The following is an 11209-nucleotide window of genomic DNA, read 5'->3' as shown; positions in this document are numbered from 1 at the left end:
CTTAGAATTATGTGGGTTGGGGGGATCAGCGAGAGCGCAGCAGAAGCGTGGTGGCTCAACTCACATTGGTGCATAAGAAACTCCATGATATATTTCTCCTAAGGTGTTGTATATTCGCCAAGGTGGAGATTTGTTGGGTATATGCATTTCTCCTAAAGGGGTTGAATATTCGCTAAGGTGAAGATTTGTTAGGTATGACTCATATACCATAAATGGGACAGATGTTGGAGCATAGCGGAGCCCACAAGCTAAGTGGAGCGGAAGGATCTGTCCAATCGGGGGAGTTTCATTATGTGGGTTGGGGGTGCGGGGGCAACACCCCGCGGTTTGATACAGGGGTAATTTAAGTATTTACATATTATACTATAGGGTTATATATATATCATTTCTGTAACCCTAGATAAGCTGAAACTTGTATTTTGTATTTTGTATTCTTTTTTGAATATTGAAAAGGAAGTCCCCGCTCTGCTCCCGATGATTAAGGCATCTTTGCAAAACCTCGTTAAATCTCTGTGTGTTCTTCTGGATTTGTGTCAATTCTTATTTTTCTTCGCCCTAATTTCTCAGCAAGAAGTTTTATTTTTTTTAGTTAATTAATGTACAAATAGTTAAAGTACTACCATGCAGTATTTTAATTGCTTTACTCATTAAACTAACTAATTTGTTTAGTTAACTATTGTATAATTAGATAAAACAATTTATTGTTTTAAATAAAAAATTAATTGCTATTAGCCTCATTAACAACATCTAATATTTCCTTAAAAACCAATTCATAATATCTAAGACTATTTTCCCACTTTTTTTTACTATATTTCATTAAAAAAATTAGCAATTAATTAATTAATTAGTATCTTTTTTAAATTGATATTTTAATCAATTACTCTACAGCTAACGAGACTAAACTAGTGTCACATGCATCAGCTAATATAAATTGGTCTCAAAATCAATCCTTAACTAAATTAACTAATTATATTAGTTTATTTTACAAAGTTTCTCTTAATGATAAAAAAATTGCTGCATTAGAGTGATAATTTAATGTCAGTCTTGCACAAAAATTCAACACACAAAAAAAATTCATAAGAAGAGACGATAAGATTTTTTTTACCAACAAAAAACTTAGAAAGAGAAAAAAACTTATGGGGCTTAACCCGGTTAAACTAATCAACTATGTAATCTGGAGTACAAATGTCAACTCTTCATCTATATTAGGGAAGAGTGGATTTCAAAAACTAATTATTATAGCTTTATAATAGCGTTTGGCTATAACAACCATAATATGGCTACAAAAATTGTAATTTGTGGCTAACAAAATAATAGTTGGCCATGAAAGTTGTAGTTGGTGACTATAATGATCGTAGTTGGATTTAGTAATTGTTGGTGGTGGTCGACAACGACTTTTGGTAGCATACAAAAAACTCTGGCGACTAGCGATAATCAGTTTCATAAAGTGCTTTATTAAACCGCCATCTTAATGTTTTTTTTAAATATTAAATAATTACTCTATTTAAATGTTGTACATCAAAAATATGTAAGTGTTGATTCTATGGAGATCTAACGGGGGAGAAGGAAGAAAACAGAAAAATGAGGGCCCATTGATAGAAGGCTAAAAGGGCTTATTGATAAAATTTGACCATTTATCCGATCGAGTCAAAGTAAGCAAGGCCAATGCCGACCAACCGACCAAATAATGAGGATCTTCCAATGACTCAAATCCAAGCCATTCAGCCAGAAACGAGACAAAGAGATATCAAAGCCAACTACTACAAAAAAGTTGATTCAATAAAATCAGATACATGTCAGTCGATCCGACTCGTGGAAAGATCCAGTCCCTCGATCTCGCGGATGCCCCCAAGGCATCTTATCTGGGTTTAAGAATTAATAATACAAAAAAAAGTCTTATAATCATCCTTTAGGCTCTCCTTGTTGGGGAGCAAGCTACCTATCAAGTTATGATGATTAACCATATGCTCAATAGTCTAGTGTCGCTTTCTCAACAAGAGCTCCCTACCTTGGATTGAGTGTAGATAGTCAGATTAGATCAATATATTAGCAAAGCTTAGCCAATCTAAACAATACTGCTGATTTGAAGTCAATCAAACTTAGCGAACCGGCAACGCCGGCTCATCCATGTCAGCTAAACTGGCGATACTGAGCAGAAACCAAACAAGCTCATCGGACCAAGCGAGAGAGCAGCCGAGCGATAGACTTATGTATGTAAAATATCGAGAATACCCTATACAACCACATTAAAGTAGGGACAAAATTTAGATATCATCATATTGTATCATCCGTCTTATAAATAGATATATTATTTCATGAATAAGATACTACACATTACTGTGCACTTCTCTCTCTCTTCCTCCCCCACCTTTTTTAAGCTCTATTTCTTGGTGTGTGATTCACGTACAAATCAGGATTCAACAAATGCATTATTTTTCTTCATTTAATACTATATTAAATATGAAAAATTCTTTAATCTCAATAACAATTTGCTAGCATCCATTTCTTCTTCGATGAGCCTTCTTTGTTGGTCATGTTAATGTCTTGTCTGGTAACGTCGTCACATTGATGCCTTCTTCTAATAACACCTACTGCAATTTGTTTTTTCAACTTTCCCATCGACAACATCTTTAACCTGAGCTAACAAGTCAACTAATGATTTTACCATTATCATTGCGAGCCAAATTTGAACTTCGATCATGACTTGAGCTCGAGCTCAAACCAATAAGAAAAAGAGTCAAACATGAGTTTAGTGTAACCAGGAGTGTAATAAGCCTTTCTTTTGAGTGGGGAGTGGGGGGTTAATGTCCATCACACTCTACCATTCAGATAGCAAAATATATAATTTGGTCGTTTGTTTAAAATCACTTAATAATTTCATAAAAGTTTAAGAATACAAATTTTTTTATGTCAATGTGATAAGTAATCTAATAAAAAATCATTTATAAGTAAAAAATAATAAAAAATAAATCATTATAAGTTTAATAGCAACAAAAAGAATTCAATGTGAAGACGTCCTAGAGAGGTTGAGCAGATTGAGTCACAATAATGTGAAGACTACGCTGATTGAGTCACAAGCATGTGTGCTAGAGAGGCGAGTAAGATATGAGGCAAAACAAGGGTAACTAGAGCGAACCCTATGTCCTCAAAACAGGAGGCGGAGCCACAATTTTTTCAATGGGGTAATAAATTAATAATTTCAAAAATAACATCAATCTTTTTATCCAGACATGAAATCACTATTGACCGTTGTACTTTTCTTTAATTTTTAATCTACAGTTGATAAGAATATGCTAGTAAAGAAGATAACAAAAAGAATATAATTTAAAATTCTTGAATAATCAAGTATTATCAATATTATAATCATTTTATTAGATATTATAACATGTAAAGTATTTCATATGTTTTGAACCAAATATATTTGCTTTATGAATTTGTTTAAATGCCTATGCTACAAAAAAAAAAAAGCCTTTGAGCTAGTCATTTTCTCATTTTTATGTTATTTAGAATAATTTAAGTACAAACCATTCAATTCACCAATGCATAAAAAGTATATTTTACAATTTAAAAAAAATAGTGATATTTTTTATGTAATATGAATGATTTTGGGTGGTAGAAATGTAAAAAACGAAATATAAGTCTCATATATGTATATGCATAGAAATTGAATGGCATATATGTAAATATTTTTAATCGAAAGCTTTGTTGGGAAGGCTTTGTGATAGCGTACCTTTTAGTCCCACATCCTGAATGAGGGCACTTTAAATAGAAAATTATAGTAGTAACATAAGCCATGTCGGTACTTCTGATGGGGTTGTAGTGGGTTGGATTTGACATACGAAATAATTTAAGATTTATTAATTTTTGGATATATATATCTACTGTTTGAATATTGGTCCAGTAAGAGCAGAGAAATAATCCAATTACTCGATGGTAGAAAGGGGAGTTGATAAATGATAATATATCAAGCAAAAATTTGTAGGTCCCCATAATTGTCGACATGGCAACGCGGACAACTACAGAACTTGTTTTTTCGTTAATAACAGTCGTTTGTTTATCAATTGACAGGAGCTTTAACGGTAGAAGTTAATGGAGGAAATTTTGAAGAAAATTATACAAAAAACTACTACCATACGGTTAACATTATCCCTTCTGAATGACCAAAACGAGTTGCCCGACAGCAAAGACTATATTTCTCATAATTTTTAATCTCCTTTGTACTAAAGAAGCTACTAATGGATTCAATGCTGCTTGCTGCGCTTTTTCTTATGACTCTGTTCTTCCTGCTGCTACAAAGAAGTAGGCGGAAATCGGTCTCAAAAGAAACACCTGAGCTTCCTTCACCGCGCAAGCTTCCTTTTATCGGTAATCTCCATCAAATGGGCTTGTTACCTCACCGCTCGTTCTTCGAGCTTTCAAAGAAGCATGGACCCCTCATGCTTCTACAGCTAGGCAGCGTGCCCACTCTTGTAGTCTCATCACCTTCTGATGCTCGAGAGATCGTCAGCAAACATGATCTCATATTTGCAAGCCGGCCTTCACTTAAAGCATCAAGGATGTTGTTTTACAACAATAATGATATTGCCTTTGCCCCTTATGGAGAATATTGGAGACAGATGAAGAAGGTCTGTGTAACCAACCTCCTTAGCTTAAAAATGATAAAGTCCTTCAGTCTAGTCCGTATGGAGGAGGTGTCTTTAATGATGGAAAGAATTTCTCGCATAGCTTCGACCAACAATGGAGTTGTATGCATTTCTGAGATCCTGAATTCTTTGACAGGCAACGTCCTATGCAAAGCTCTTTTAGGGTCATCCATAAGTGAAGAGAAGAACAAACTGCTTTGTGAGCTTATTCATCAGAGTCTAGCTTTGTTTGGTGAAGTGTTCCTTGAGGACTATTTCCCTGGTTTGAGATGGTTGGATGTGCTCATGGGATTGGAAGGGAAGCTTAGACGACAATCTCAGAGATGGGATGCTCTCCTTGGGGACCTTATTCAGGATCATATTCGTCGATTGAATGAAGCACAGATCACGAACAATACCAATTTAATTAATGTGCTGCTCCAGCAACAGAGAAATTCAAGCATGCCGTTTGTCCTCACAAAAGAACATATTAAGGCAATTTTGACGGTATTTATTCTTAATATGCAATTGCTAATCGAAGAAAACTTCAAATTTCTGCATAACTTTTTGTCATTATAAAAAGTTTGCCGCTTATTTTAACTTTTCTGATAAATGTATTTCTTTTAGTACCCGAGTAGATTATTTTTCTAATGAACTCAAGCACTAGTGTTTTCTGTTAATCTTAAAAAGAAATTGCTTGTATTTTATGAAAAACTGAATAAGTAAAATTCCTTTCTACTCTAAAAGGATATGATTGCTGGAGGAACTGACACATCCTTCGCTACGCTTGAATGGTGCATGACTGAACTCGCATGGCTGAGCTCATTCGAAATCCAGATGTAATGAAAAAGGTACAAAATGAAGTGAGAGAAACAGCTCATGGAAAGGAAATAGTCGAGGAGAAAGACTTGGATAAACTGGACTACATGAGGGCTGTCATAAAAGAAGTTCTTCGTCTGCATCCACCTGCTCCATTACTTATCCCTCACGAGTCTTTGCAAGATTGTCAAATACAAAAATATCACATTTCTAAAAAGACCAGAGTCCTAATCAATGCATGGGCTATTGGAAGAGATGAAGCTTACTGGAAAGAAGCACAAGAGTTTAAACCCGAGAGATTCCTGGGCAGTGATGTGGACTATAAAGGTAATGATTTTCAGTACATACCATTTGGCTCTGGTCGTAGAATTTGTCCTGGAATGAAGTTTGAGTTTGCAGTCGCCATTGTTGAGCCTTGCTTTGGCAAATCTCTTGCACCGCTTCAATTGGAAACTACCGAGCGGCATCTCTTGTGATGGCATCGACATGCTAGAGGGGGTAGGATTAACATCAGTAAGAAAAGTAAAACTTGAATTGGTTCCACTAGCTATAAATATTACTTGAAAATTTATCACTTGTCGTGTTATTATTACATATAATCCTTTTCTTAAGCACCACAACTTCAGCATTTAATGTAATTCAAGGAATTGATGGCAGCCAGAACCTATGATGTAATTTCAAATGAATGTATAATAAAATGTGTTGCATGATTGTGGTACTAAAATAAATCTGTAATATAATTGTCAAAAGTTTTTAATGTGCCTACCTAGAAGGTTCATTATAAAGTATAAAGTGAAACTGGGTTAGAAGTTTACGTTTGGTATGCTTTTGTTTGCCATACTCTTCTATAGTTAAGGTTTAAATATTGGGTTTGATTTTGTCTAGCTTTCGACAAAACTAACAAATAAAAAGGACTAAATATAGAGAGAACTTGTCTTCACTCAAGAAGGAATCTATAGTGAACGCTATCATATGATATGTGTTCTATATAATGTCACATTTTAGATATTTAAAAATAATGAAGCACGGCATATAAAGTATCATTAAAAAACCTGTTTAGAACATCGGATCGGATCGACCGGTTCGACTGTGAACCAGCCATACATCCCATTTCAATTGCCATAAAAAAGCACTCCCATATAGAACTGCCCAAAATTGGATCAAACCGATTGTTTTACCCTTTCCTGGCAAACTGGCTCCAATGGTTCCTATGAAGCATGGGTCTTGCTAGTTTTGTTATAATTTAAATATCAAAAATAACTATTTATTTTATGACATATTGTTTGCAAAATAACAAATATAATTCACTATAATTTATTTCAAAGAAATTCAATTTATCATACATGCCACCTAATTTTATGTAAACAATTTGGCATTTACATACGTAGCACCCAATTTTATGTAATATACATATATAACATCTAAACTTCATTTTTTTTTTTTTATATTTATACTATTAAAGTCACTTTTATCACATCAAAGACATCGCTATTATAAGGAAATTTCATTTACATACATACCAACTAATTTTTTTTTACTTACATATCTAACAGCTAAACTCTATATTTTTACATTTATATCACCAAAATCATTCATGTCACATTAAACATATCACTAATTTATTTTAAAAATGTGAAATAAATATTTTCATGCATTGATAATGTGATATATGCTAAAATTGAATTTTAGGTGTTAGATATTTAAATACATAGGAGTTGAGTGACATGTAAATCTTATCTATTGTCTTTTTTAAGTACATTTCAGATTTATTAGGTCATCCGGTTGAACCTCTGGCTCAATCTTTAAACCTTGAATCTCTTCTTCTACAGGTTTAAGATCCAGTTCAGTTTTTATATCCTTGATTTTCACTTTCAAGGTATTTGTAGATGTCAAATGGTTAGCCATTATGCATATTGAAGTTTTTGAGCATTCCATGAATTAATTGAAGTCTAAGAGAATATTGCCAAACTATAATATTTTTCGTTGCACATAAATAATATGACATGACTATTTTGATATGAATTGTGTTATGGTAGTTATCGTGAAATATGTTTTTCGAGTCATCAACATAGGACAAAGAACTTTTCTTCTCATGATAAAGTTATGATAAGAACTTGGTTCTCTTGCTCCTAATACGTCAATTTGCTTAAATGAATAAAACTTATGCCACCAGTGGCGGTTAAATAATGTTAATCATTATTAGTCGCTACAAGACCTCTCTCGAGACATCTCTAGTTATTGAAATTGAAATAGCACCTTTATTATCAATGACTTCATAACATCTAGTATGAAGGAAATAACTTTTATTATTCTAGTTGATATAGATATTATCAAAAAAAGTTCAACATGAATATATCAAAAGAAATTTGGAGACAATATCAAGCCATCTTAAAAATAAGCTACTAATATGTTATAAAATGATTTTGGAAATAATGATTTATAAATTGAAACATATCAAAGTTCTTAAATTAAATTTTAAGATGATGAGTTAGCGATAGCATGATTCAAGGTTGTTATTGTGTTGCTTCTAATGACGTGAGCCCAAGGACTGCTTACAAATAAGCTTAATGAGCAACCTTTCATATTAGAGTTATACTTACAAGGTTTTGGCCTAATAGAGTTAAACTTACAAGGTTTTGGCCAGTAAAACTCAACCAGATGCAATAGCATACTTCATAATTATTTATGCTTTTGATATAAACATAAGATATACACTTAGTTTAGTAACTCTTTCTTGTCTAGTCTCTTTACATGTCTGAGTGTTTGGATCATTGAAAATACTTAGTCGATCACCTTAGGCATTCTAATTCATTGAATGGTTGGTGGAGCTACTTCTTTATTCAATTAATCAACATTTATATTGGTTTAGACGCATTTAAATTAGATATGATGTGATGGTACATGAATAAACTAATAAACAAAAGTTTGACACATTATTATGACATACTAACACTATTCATTAGCATCCTCTCAGATAATGGGAATAAAAATATTATACTCAAATCTCATATGTTGTACTAACGTTTAACTAGCCTAGGGTCTACCATCTAATCTATTTAGACCATATGAAAGGTCATATTTGCCGAAAGCATCTAAAATTGTTTTTAAGAAAAGTATTTTTTATATTTATATATGTATTCTTAAGATCTTAAATTATATAAAAAAATTAGATTATAATGACATACTTTTCTATAGTCAAGACTTTTAGAGTAAAGACAAGGAAGTGTGATTGCATAAAGAATATGAACATACCTCACACCTGCACCAATCCCCACACACTAGTGCTATGATTGAAGCATTCATAGTTGAAGGGGGCTTTTAGTTTTATGAGTTAATATTTTCAAAATATACATCCTGTCATTACAAGAAAGAGCATCGAAATAGGTGATTTAGGGTATGTTTGTGGCAACTTATCCAGATAAACTGCTGACAGCAGCTGATCCAGATAACATGTCTGACTGTTTAGTTTGTGCATTTGAAAAATAACCGTTCTTAATAAATGATCATTGTGATCCTATATTGGATATGTTGTTTTAACTGTTTGATTTGTGTGTTTTGAAAATAACTGATTTGCAGATTTTTTTAAGTAAATGAATGATCTGACATGCAGAAATTATAATATTCTGAACAAAATTGCAAGGTCAACAAATTAATTATTTTAGAACCATTAAAACCCCTTCATAACAATACCAAAAAGATATACACCTAACATAATACCGAGTATGATGAAAAAAAAAACATGTTAAAATTACAAGCAAAAATATGATAACATGCATTTTAAAATGTAGAAGAATGTCACGAGGAACATTTCTCAATTGTGACTCCGTAAAATCCCGAGCAACCTTATTTGGTTGGAAAACGTGCAAGCAGCTGCCCGTGCAGCCACACCCACACGCCAAATAATCACCATAGTGAGCAGCTACATACCAATCAAGTCATCCACTAATATTTTCACTTCTTCACGTCTGGAACCATAAGAAATTTTATGTTATGTCAAAGGTGTGACTGCTGCACAGTAGTAAACAACACGGCTTGAATAAAACTCCATTGCTGCTTCGTATTACTCACAAGCTCTCAAAGAACCATTAATGTGCATACCATCCAATTCCCATATATTCACATTTGAAACACCTAAACATTACTTACAGTTTACGTGTAAGACAAGTAAATGTATAGGAATTGGGCTGTATGTAGAGGTGTAAATGATCTGAACACAAACGAACAAAATTTATATTTGTGTTCAGTTCGTTTGAAATTTAGTTTGTTTGAAATAAACTCGTGTTCGAAATTGTTCTTGAAGTCACTATTCGTGTTCATTTATTAACGAACGAATCAAACACGAGCTATTCAAGAACAACAAGCCAATTTGGCTTCCCTAATATTAATATATATAAATAATATATTATATTAACTATATAATTATATTATATAAATATATACATATATAAGTATATTTGTATATTTCTAATATAATATATTAATATATTATTATTATTAATTTATTATATATTATAATTAATAAAATTAAATTTTTTAAAATATCATAATTTATATATATAATTATTTTAAATTATTTTATATTTCAAACAATAACGTTTCGAACACGAACGAACACATCATTATTCATGTTTTGATTCATTTACTAACCGAACAAAAAAATTTATTCACGTTCATCTCTTTTACTTATCGAACGAATTAAACACAAACTCATTGACAAATCGAACACGAACTGTTCGCGAACAACGAGCTTTTTTGATAGCCCTAATTGTATGTATGCAAATGCAGCCAAATGAAAAAATGTACAAAGATAAAAACTCTTTTAGACAGTATTGCTGGTACTTTGATGTGTTTTTAATGCACAAAAATATGAATGAAGAGACAATTATTAAAAGAAGTATTAGGTATGTCAGTTATAATGACAATCGCATGCTCAAATTTCCAATACAGCATTTGCAAGTAAGAATAATCAAACAAGTTATTTTTTAAAAAATAAAAAGCTTACCTAAAGATTTAACCATAAAGGAACAAAGGATGAGGCCTTTGCAGAACTTATAAAACCAAATCACATGTAGTGGTATTGCTCTTAGTTTTTAAATGAGCGGACTAGAATTGCATTTTTTAGGGGAAAAAAAAACTTGTAGCTTTAAAAAGTGAATAATAAGTAGCATCAAATGAAATAAGTGCACATTGTTACTATAAATCGGACTAGTGATACGATACTTACAACACTATCCAATAGATAAACGCGACATTCTCAAACTTAATATTTGAACAGTTTATATGTTCGTTGAAGCATATCCAGGCCTTTAAACATATATATAATTGACTTTTATAGAAACCCTTAAAACATATATAATTTAGAGTTATCTCAAATGGTACCCATCTAAAACTTAAGAGTTTGCACACATTGTAAAATTACTCAACCAAGAATTTTATGTAGATTTTAAAATCATCTAGAATTTAAATATTTACAAGAATATTATGATTTTTTTTAATTTTAGAATTCACAACAAAACATTTATATTTTAAACATAGCCCCAACTTTCAATATTTAATATTTAATTTAACTTATCAGCCCCTAATTAATAGAATTTGATAATCAATTTAAATTTACCCATCCCCAATGAATGATGTTTCATACTCAACGTATGCTCACCCCCACTTTATAGCATTGATATTCAATTAAGTTTAACCCCCCCAATTGTAACATTTATAGCATTTAAAGATTACATCTTTAGGATTATTTGCAAGCCTTGACAAATCACTTT

General features: G+C 32.0%; 1 pseudogene; it reads left to right on the top strand.

Annotated features, from left to right (window-relative positions):
• Nucleotides 1–4201: 4201 nt before the first annotated feature.
• On the top strand, nucleotides 4202–6209 carry LOC110028730 (annotated as a pseudogene).
• Nucleotides 6210–11209: the final 5000 nt, after the last annotated feature.

The sequence above is a fragment of the Phalaenopsis equestris genome, unplaced genomic scaffold (assembly GCF_001263595.1).
Source record: "Phalaenopsis equestris unplaced genomic scaffold, ASM126359v1 Scaffold000522, whole genome shotgun sequence".
NCBI classification, from domain to species: domain Eukaryota; kingdom Viridiplantae; phylum Streptophyta; class Magnoliopsida; order Asparagales; family Orchidaceae; genus Phalaenopsis; species Phalaenopsis equestris.
Note: the sequence above shows the minus strand (reverse complement) of the source record. Positions and strands in the feature narration are given on the sequence as shown.